The sequence below is a fragment of the Camarhynchus parvulus genome, chromosome 3 (genome assembly GCF_901933205.1).
Source record: "Camarhynchus parvulus chromosome 3, STF_HiC, whole genome shotgun sequence".
NCBI classification, from domain to species: domain Eukaryota; kingdom Metazoa; phylum Chordata; class Aves; order Passeriformes; family Thraupidae; genus Camarhynchus; species Camarhynchus parvulus.
In genome coordinates this window covers 27,154,675-27,164,924 of record NC_044573.1, presented here as the reverse complement: position 1 = coordinate 27,164,924, position 10,250 = coordinate 27,154,675, and positions in this window count along the sequence as shown.

The window sequence follows — 10,250 nt, the reverse complement described above, 5'->3', positions numbered from 1 at the left end:
CTCAGTGCTCCCAGCTGAGCAGTTACCTAATGTTTTAAAACTGTTCCAGTCATCTTTGATGTATTTATAAATGCAGTGAACATCTAAAATTAGGACAGCTGTTCAAGCCAAATTCAGGAGCACTTAATCAAGTGTTTATGGTCACTGATCTTAAAGCTCTGCTCTCTGAGGACTATGAGCAGCTCTACTGGCTTTCAGAGAAGGCTTGTCAAAAGTGGTTTGATAGCCACCATCGGAATTCTTAGAACCACTGTTTGTGTGCTGGCAGTCTGATTCAGGAAGCTTATGCAGTCTAAATTTCCTAGCAGTTAGGATTTGCCTTCTAGAAAATAAGTGATCAAACTGACACTTCCTACCCAGTCTTCATCCTGTGCTTCTAAGAGCTTGGGGCAAGACATACTTAGGATGGCACAGGTTGAAGAAAGTTTTCCAGAAGCATCAGACAACCACTGGAGATTCTGAATTGCTGAAGATTGGATGTCTCATTTTTATAGGTAAGTAATGCAAACGGGGATCTGACAAGAACTTTCAGTTTAGTCAGTCTGGTGTCTTGATTTTCAGTAGGTTGGGAATCACACTTAACCCATTCAGTCTTCTGGTACAGCTCTGCATGCATGTGGAAACATCTAAGGTGAAAAGGGGAAGATCTTCTCCAGTGGAATGTCACAATATCCCAACATTCTGAGTTAGGAGGGGGACCCACGAGGATGATGAAAGACTGCCTTAGCCAAGAGATTGGCCTTTGTCAAGATGAATGTGTGAGAAGGCCACTTTTATTTACAGTCACTTTAGCTGTTCCCTGCTTGGTGTGTTGTAGTGTCAGGAATCAAAGCTTCTGGTTTTGTTTAGGGTGAGTGTCCATGTTGCTGTTATGTAAATGAAATGCCTGATTTCTAGGTCAGTAATTGAAGTCTTACAGCCCTGTTTACTTAATTGTTTAACTGCAGGATGGGAGTGGTAGATTACAGTACTTTCTGCTAATGGAAGAATGTCTTCTGAGACAGAGTAAGTCAAGTATGGTGGAAGCTAATGGCATGGGTCATGAACCTTTTGGCTGAGGTGCACTTGCAGGTGCTTTTGCAATTGTGAAACACCTTGGGTCACTCTAGGCAGTTTTCTGGATGTTTGTGTGTGTGTGTGTGTGTAGGAACACTCTGACGTTTCAAGTTCAGCTTTTGATAGCTTTACAAGAGACAATCCATCATCCTGTCAAATAGTGTGGAGGTTCTCATGTTCTGTTCCAGCTAAAACAAAAGCCTTTGTGGCGCAGCAGTGCAGTAAAACAGCTGGTGGTGTTTTAGTCCAAGCTGGACATTGAAGTGGGAAATCTTGGGCCCAAAGACTTCTCCCTGTGTAGGCCTAGGGGGATATCCTAGTGATCCCTGAGAGGAGGAAGACAGCCAGATTAATCTTAGTAGCACCACTGACAAGGGGAAATGGGCATAGATTTGAAAATACTCTCTTTGAACAGGACAAAACACTTATTTTACAGGAAGTGGTAAAACACAGATGTGGAATCTGTGCAGATTCAAAACCCAACTGATGACATGCTGGGCAAATGTCTCCAACAGATCCTGCTTTGAGCAGGGAGTTGGGCTAGGTGATCTCAAGAGGTTGGTGCCAAGCTAAATGATTCCCAGAAGTGCTCCTGCTAGTTTCCTGGGCTTACTGTTGTGTCCAACCCTACCTTCTTGGGACCCTTCCAGTGAAAGAGGACCCACAGTTGCATGCCACAGCCTGGTAAGTTTTAGAGTAGGTCTCTAACACTCCCTAGTAGTTAGGATCACCAGGCAGGAGTAAGACACTACCTCAGGGTTGTAGGTGAGCCATCCTGAAAAAGCTGCTCATAATCACTTGTGTGGAGTTTTGATGGGGGAAATGCATGGCTGGATGAGTAATTGTAGTAACTGGTCAATTTGCAGCCTGTCAGGATAACATTTAATAAATTAATGATAGCTAATGGCTAAAGGAGAAAGTTAGTGAGGATTAAGGGCCTGCTAATAAGATCAGTCTTATTATTTGGGTGATACTATAGCTTAGAAGGTGGACAAGCAGGTAATGCAGGAGAGCAGCTGCTGGCCCCGTTGCAGGCAATGCACTCTGGGTGCTCTGGCTCTCAGGGCTAAGGCAGCCGTGTCTGCTGCTCTGGCAGAGTGGGCCGCTCTCAGAAATTGTTCACCAACAACCTGGGCACCACGAGTAATAAAATTACTGCTTTCCTGCATTTGTGTGTGTCACTTCTGTGACTATACTGTGTCTATTGGACTCAGTCCAGTTAAGAGAATAACTGGTTTGCGAACTGTTGAGTAACTAAGGGGAGTTCCCATAATCTTCCAGTGGTGGTGGGTGGGAAACACTAGAGACACTTGAAAATTTCTCCTTCAAATACTGCTTTTAAAAATTGCTTTTCTATGGAAGTCTTCATGCTGTAATAGACAATTAAGTTTAACTCAGTTTTTTAAATCAGACTTCTCAGTTAAAAACATTCAGCTCTGCAAAACTCCTGTAAAACTGAGTCTTGAAAAGTAATCTTTTTTTACCAATGAGAATAGTAGGTATTTGAGGTGGCAATGTATATTAATTTTCTGGGGGATGCAATGTGAGTATAAAGAAAAAAGATGTCATCAACCAAAAGGGACAATTCTGAAACTTGTGTACTGCATTTTATACCTATGCTTCACAGAACCTTGGAAAGGAGGTTGAATTGTCTTTGGGATGGAGAAAGAGATGACGGAGAATTTGAGAGTTCTCTTTTCTATTTATAACTCCCTTTATAATTTAGTACATATTTGTGATTGGAATGAGGAGAACTGGCTTATATCTGCTCCAGTTTCTGGCTTTGGAAAAAATGTTCTCTCCTACAAGAATAGTTAACTTGTCAGGTTATCTATTTACTCTGTTTTTGACGAATTCAGTTGTTGACAGCTGTGTATACACTAAAAAAGAAGGGGCTTTAGGACTTACACTAAGTTTGTGAAGAAAATACAGAAATTACCAGAGTAGGGATGAGGACCTTAGTTGTCCAGTTTCCTCTAAGGGCAAGTCTGATGTCATAGTGTCATCTTTGGATGATGTAAATTGCCTGTTGAAATGGTTGACTCCCTTCTACCTGCTCCTTAGAAAAATACCTCCTATGGCTTTTTCAAATATGAACTATGGAGAAGAGAGCATTTATTTCAGTGTCCTGAACTTGAGAGTCCTGAGATACAGTTCAAGAGATTGTGCAAAGATCGACTGGGACACCTTAGACACAGAAGATTCAGTAAAGATGACTTTAGCAGTAATAGCCTAAAGATGAGGTGTATTCCCTGCACAACTTGGGTGATGTAACACAATAGCTCCTGATGACATTATTGAGAGGTTCAACTTCAAGCTGTTGAAGAATGGGTCTGCTTTTTACTGGGTGCTGTATGTCTGCAGAGTAGCAGATAGTTCCTGCTCCAAGATCCTGCCATTCAAACAGGATGTCGTGCAGCATTCTGCAGTGACTGCATACTGGTACTTGGCTTTTTCAAGAGGAACTAAACAGGAAATGTTAGTGAAAAAAAGGAAAAGAAAGGGGGTGAAAGAATATAAAATTAGGAGGATAGCATGAGAGGAAGACAAAAGTTTGATGCAAATGTCTAATAATTGGCACAAGATGAATCCACCATTATTTTCTGAATGATAGCAACACTCTAGGGCTGGAACCCCTGCCTTGTTTCTGCAGAGTGTTCTCAAATGGCAAGGGTGGTAGCTGGGTTTATACATTTCTAATGGCCCCCAAAGTTGGAATGGAGAATTTAGATTGTTCCAATTACACAATCTTCATCTTGCAGATCAGACCTTCGGGTAGGCATGGACTTGCTCAGGAGTCAAACTTCCCTATTAGTAAACCAGTACTCTTATCAGTAGTAATTGACACCCTGAGCAGCAAACAATACCAGCTCCCCATTCAGTACCTCTCCCTTAAGTCATTTAGGTATCCCGGTCTTGTGCTGGCTGGCTCCTTGGGACAAGGCAACCCCTCAGAGGTCAGACAGGTATACCCCTTCCTTCCAGGTCTGACAGGCTTGAAATTTGGATAGTTGCTGACTGCATCATCACTACAGCACATCCCTGGTCCTGTGGTACCTTCTTAAAATGCACATGCTTTTTGGCAGCCAGAAATGTGCTACTAATGGCTCTTGAGAGAAGGCATTTTTGCCAGCTTTTTATGTGCCTGGAATGGCAGAGAAGTTGTCTCTTTCTGGAGTGACAGCTAATTTATTTTTTAAACTAAGTAGAGAGGTTTTTTCACCCTGCTAAGATACACAGCTCTTGAAATAAAATGGGAAAAAGAGGATCAGCTCTCTCCCATCTTCCCACTCTGTTGTGATTCCTGAACCATTAGAAGATTTGCAACCCCAGGAAGGCTGTGGGGTTTCACAGTTCCCTCTATTTTTAAGGTCTTTAAGACTCTGACTACCATAATTTTTTTCCTATTAAATAACCACTGTTTTTCAAAGACTAATTAAACCTGAGGCCTTTGAAAGACCTGTGAAGCTCCCTGTGTCTGAAGTGGAAATGCAGTCTTTTATTGCTGCCAAATTAGTCAGACAGACTAGGAAAATCATAATTTAAGGTCTACTCTAAAGCTCTATGGTCAGTGTAGTCTTTACATTGATCTAAAATGTCTTGAATATGCTTAAAAGTAATGCTTTTTAATGAATGGGGATGTGTGACAATTTCCAATAATTTGGAATTGATTCACAAAGCAATGTAATATGTCATTAGAATTTTTCCTTTTTTAAAGATGCTAGAATTAAGACACTGCATAATTGATTTGCATTTTCAACTCTGAGAATGCTAGGCATTTTTCCATGGAGTTAATAATGGCATTTATTTATACATGCATTGCACTTTAAAAGGCTGCCAAGATAAAAAGTATTAGAGGATTGTCTTCTGTTGACTCTCTGAGGAAGTCATCCCCACCAGGCAGATTAAAAGCCAGTTTGGAAGTTCATCTGAAAGCCAAGAGCAAAGGAGCACTTTAGCAATTCTTCTTGTTGTTTTAATGATTCATTATTCTACCAGCAGGACAAGTTCCTTCATTTTTGAAATGGACTGTGATGCCCAGGCTAATCATGAAGGGAAGTTACGCCTCTCTGCTAGCTTTTCCATGCCCTTCCAGCACAGCAGCATAACTGGATTGATGCTGTGAGGGTTTCTGCAGGCAGTAGCTTCCCTAAAACCTTTAAAATCCTTTTGTGGTTCTTTGCTGGGCCTTGGAAGGAATGCTACGAAGTAATCTCTCCTCTGTCAGCTTTCGCTTTCCCTTGAATTTCCCTGGTTTTGCCTTTCCCCAAGGAAGCACTGGCTAAGGAGACCCATCTCCACATACCCTGAAGACATCTTCATGTTGTCCAAGCTGGACATCCCTAAATTGCCATGATGTACATTTATCATTTATCTGGCATAAATTACACTTGAACATGGGTGTTGTTGCCAAGATTCTGATAAATTCTCTTTGGCTACTGAAGAGATATAAAAAATGCTTTTGCTGTTTTTCTCTTCTTAAAAAGTAATCTTCATTACCCAAGCAATGAAACTGGGGAAAACAGGAAAGGGGTTCATATGCATTGTCCTTGCTTTCTTGGCTGCCTCTATCTAAAGATAAGTCTGCTTCCATGTTAGCAGTTGAAAGATAATTAAAATCAGTCATCTGCTTGTGAAGCAGATTGGAAGTATTATCAAGCCTGAGACCTTATTTCTCATCTGCATTTGAGAGAAAAGTACCTCATTGCATTCTGTCTGTGAAATGTAGGCAAGCAGTTATTGAGGTAATATGCTGAACGTTCTTGAGCAAACTGGCAGTTTTCAGAGAACATCTGATGCAATTAAATTTTCTATCAGAAGCATGGGGGAAATGCATCCTCTATTCAAATGTGTATGTTTATGTGTTCAGGCCTCTCTTCTGCACTGAGCCAAAGCAGCCTGTTTTCACCAAAACTGCTGAGAGTTACATCCATTCACTGTTTGTTTAGCAGGATGAAAGGAATCATGTAAATGGTATCCTCCACTTGAGTTGGGCCTTTTTTCTTCAAAGGTGAAAGGCAGATTCTAACTTGCCAATCATACCAAAGGGCAAAATTTCACTTCCTATCTAGTACAACTCTGAAGAATACTCTAGCCTGTTCTCTAGCTGACCAGAAGCTTGTGTCAGCTTTTCGTAGCTCTGGATTGTTTTGCTATTTCAATAATTTTTGTAAGAATCTATTTATAATTTCACTGATGAAACAATTAGGATGCCACATTGGTTTGTGCTTTCATCAGCTTTTCACTAATTAAAATAGAGACAAATAGAGAGTTTCCTTTTCCAATCTGCCTTTAGAGAATAAACTGCACAAGAAACTCAACTTACCTGTTCCATCAGCCAATACTAATGGTAGTTATGCCATGTGCCATTGCCTGCAAGAAGCCCAACTCAACAAGTGAAGCCCACACAGTTTCAAAGGAGAAGGCAGAGGAAGGTTGTCTATCTATCTGTAAACCACAAATTTGCATCTTGCTACTAAGTGCTTCTGTGTGCTCTCTTCCTATTTCTGGAGGTATGACAGGGACAGTGTTAGCAACATACTGGTTCAAAAGCACCCTGAAGAAATCCCAGCACCTTATGTTGTAAAGACAAGGTAAGCATTTATGCACAGATGAGAAACATCTGTGGCTCACTCTCAGAGTGTAAGTGGGTGGAGGTTCTAGGAATTGTAATTTTGTAGCTAAACTTGACCTGTAATGTCTGCTAGAGTTGAACTAGATCAACGATTAAATTTTCCCCTTTAGGATGATTGGCAAATTAAAAGCTGCCTTTCCTCTTTGAGGAAAAAAGGCCCAACTCAAGTGGAGGATACCATCTGAGATTTAAAATATGTTCCTCAGAATATTTTGCTTTTGTGTTTTCACAATTTTCATGAACAGAAGTAGGTTGGTTCGCTTTTTTTAATTCCCCCAGAGAGACATTTGAGCATTGTAGTTAAAGGTACACTTTTTTTTTCATATTAGTCCTATTTCTTCAGTTCTCACCACCAGTCTCCCTTTTGTGGATGCAAGAAATCTCCAAATAAATCTACTTATTTACTTTTTGAATTTTTCTGAAAATCACAGACTCTGCTGCTCCTCTCTCCTCATGGTCTTATTTTATTCAAAATACAGAGCTGGTGTGTTTAATTGTTTGGTGAACTCCAGCTATTCTGACCTTTTTGGGTCCACAGTCATTCTTGTGAGATAACTTCATTTTAACTCCACTGTTCAGAAGTTGTCTATCCTTGTGGGCAGTACTCAGTCCTGAATCTCTGTGCTTGAGACAGCATAGGGAACAGGAGACTGTCTAGTGTGACAGGTACACAGCAAAAAAGCTTTTCACCTCTTGAACAGAGATTTTATTTTCCTCTTCAGTGAAGCTTAGAAGACTGCTCAGGGCACCTACAGAAGACTACTGAATACAGACTACATGAACCTGTGGCCATGCAGAAAACAGCCCCATTGCAGATCCTTACTGATGCTCATGGTATGTGTATATTCTAATTCACTCATCATGGAGAGGGTCTATCTCCTCTGCTAACTTGCATCCTCAAAGTAGATCCTAGCAAGGAAATTCTTTTCCAGGCTTACTTGTTTGGCACAGTGCAGCAATCTCAGTAATATGGAGATGAAAACAAAAGTGGCATATGAATTTTGAGCCACTCAGTCAAGCTACCCACAGCGATAAATCTGACATTCTCAGCTCAATTTGAATTAACTTACCAAAGAGGTATTTGGCTATTTGCCATTTATAATTCTTCTATTGTTTTTTAATATGTAAGTCTTAATTTTTATCTTAAAGCTGGTTTTTTCCTCCAAAACATTCTCTATTATAGTAGTTTTGTGCAATTACTTAATTATAAAAAGTGCTTTAGAAAATCAGTGGAGCCTTAGCTTTGTGGGGAGCTGTGTTTAAGCAAGAACAGAACCCTGAAAAATACCTATGCAAGAGGATGGGCCATACCCACGAGTCAATTTCTACCTTCAGTTCCACCATATTGTTCTTCTCTGTCATGTGGAAGTCTGGGAAGTATTGGTACCTTGAGGGTCCTGTCATTGTGCTGTCCCTGCTGACTTGCTTCCAAGGTATTAACAGTATATCAGGGCATTAAACCCTCAGCTCTGTTCTAGCTCCTAGGTTTGCATGCAAGTAAATCAGATGAAAATTATGGGATAGGAACACTGATTTATGTACTACAACATTGAAGCACACCTGTGACTCCCATTTATGTGCTTCAACTAAAGGCCACTGAAATCTCCTTTTGATTTCAGAGGTGTCTGGATCAAGCCCTCAGTCTTGACCATCCGTGGGGTAGGTCCTGATACAGTATGTTCTTAAGGATATGCTTCATTTCATCCCCATTTAATAAAGCAGTTAAGTGTGTGATTAACTTAAGTAAGAGGTGAAGCCTATGCTAAAAATCAAGCATGAACTTTGCTGAACTGGGATATAAATACTAATTTACTTTAGATGCTGTCCTCACTCAGCATCTGGAAAATAAGGCTTCTGCAGACACACAACCCTGGTAGATATCACTGTGCATGCAAATCTTTTCAGACCAGAGCTATCTAAAATCCAACCATTTTGAAGAAAAACACTCTGGTTTGTTCACGCCTTGTCATGTACATGGGTCCTTATTTTACAGTAAATTTGGCTACACTGTCTGAGTGTACTCATAATAGCAGCCAGTTATTTTAAAGTAAAAACTGGTAGACATTATTGATAAAACAGAAACTATGTCAAAAGTGCCTTAAGTCACCATAATTGCTTCTTTTTCAGTCCAGGTGGTTTGCTTTGTTCTGCAGTCCTGAGAACCTCAAAAATTTACTTCAGTAAGTACTATGCAAATGATTATTTCCACTAATAAAATATTCATGGACATCTGAAATGCAAAACATGTACATAAATTGACGTGTGTTTGCTGAGGCATAGGAGCTCTATGTGTGACCTGAGCATATGAGAAGTAATTCAAATCAGCTTAGCACTAGCTGAGCTGGCAATCCAGAGAGCTATGAGGGGCTGCCTTATTTAAATAAACTCGAACTTGCCAGAGAGGCACTGCTAAATGAGATCCAGTGAATGGCTCTGTGGTGGCCTATGGAGTTATGTCCTCCACTTACTGACAGTCCTGGAAGTTGCCCCTTTCCACAGCAAAACCAGCAGAATAGGAGGTGTGCCCTGCCCCAGATGCTTCACTGCCACAGTCTGCTTCTTGCTTTAAACTGCAGGTGAAGTGAAATTTTACCTAAACCAACAGACTTGACACTGAAGCTGTTGAGGCACTGAGTATGTTCTCTTGACATCACTGTGAGCATGGCAACCACAAATGTGGTGTTAGTAACTCCTTAAATTGTTGCAAAAGGGGGTGATAAGTTCATCTATTAATACCCTGACAATCATTAGCAACTTCATCTCAGCTGATGTGGGAGGTCCTGTTACCCCCATGACTTAGACCTGTGGCTTTTGTGCTCTGCGGCACACCAGGGAATTGGTGTTTTAAGCACATCTTGCAAAGAACAGTATTGCAGGAATTGTCTTTTTAATTGCAATGAGATGGCTGTTGAAAAAAGGGCAGCTCATCAGCTCGTGTTTATGGGATTTACAGCCAAAATATCTTCAGATGGCTACTAAAACACTTTAGTGTTTCCTTTTGTGATTATTCAGCCTTGAAGGTTGTTTCTGGTGTGCATAGGGAAAAGCAATATATGTTAACCATCCTCTAAAAAACAGACAAGATAAACAGTGTTTTATTTCTTCCCTTCTAAGGGTTTAAAAGAACTAAGAGTATCTGCCAGATTTACAAGGAGGTGTGTTTTGGTGGTGTGGCTAAGATGAATTCAGATTGTAGATGAGCCCAAAGGATGACTATTTCTGCTGCTGAAAACAGGAGTGAGTGCATTGAATGCACCCATGTCCATGTCCATGAATGCATATCATGTCCATGTGGCATTAAAAAATCTGTAAAATTTCCTTCTTGCTTAAATTACAATTCCATAAAATTAAAATGCCTTCAGCCCTTTCAGTATTGAGGCCAACTCTAATCTCTTCAGTAGGAGCGTGACTTCTCTGGCCTCTGTAATACAATTCCTGATTTACTGCAAGAGATCAAGCTCAAGGCTACTGCAGGTCCATTTTACTACTCCATTCAGTATATTGTGTATGTTGTTTATTAAATTGTCAACTATCACTGCACAGGCAATATCAACTGTGT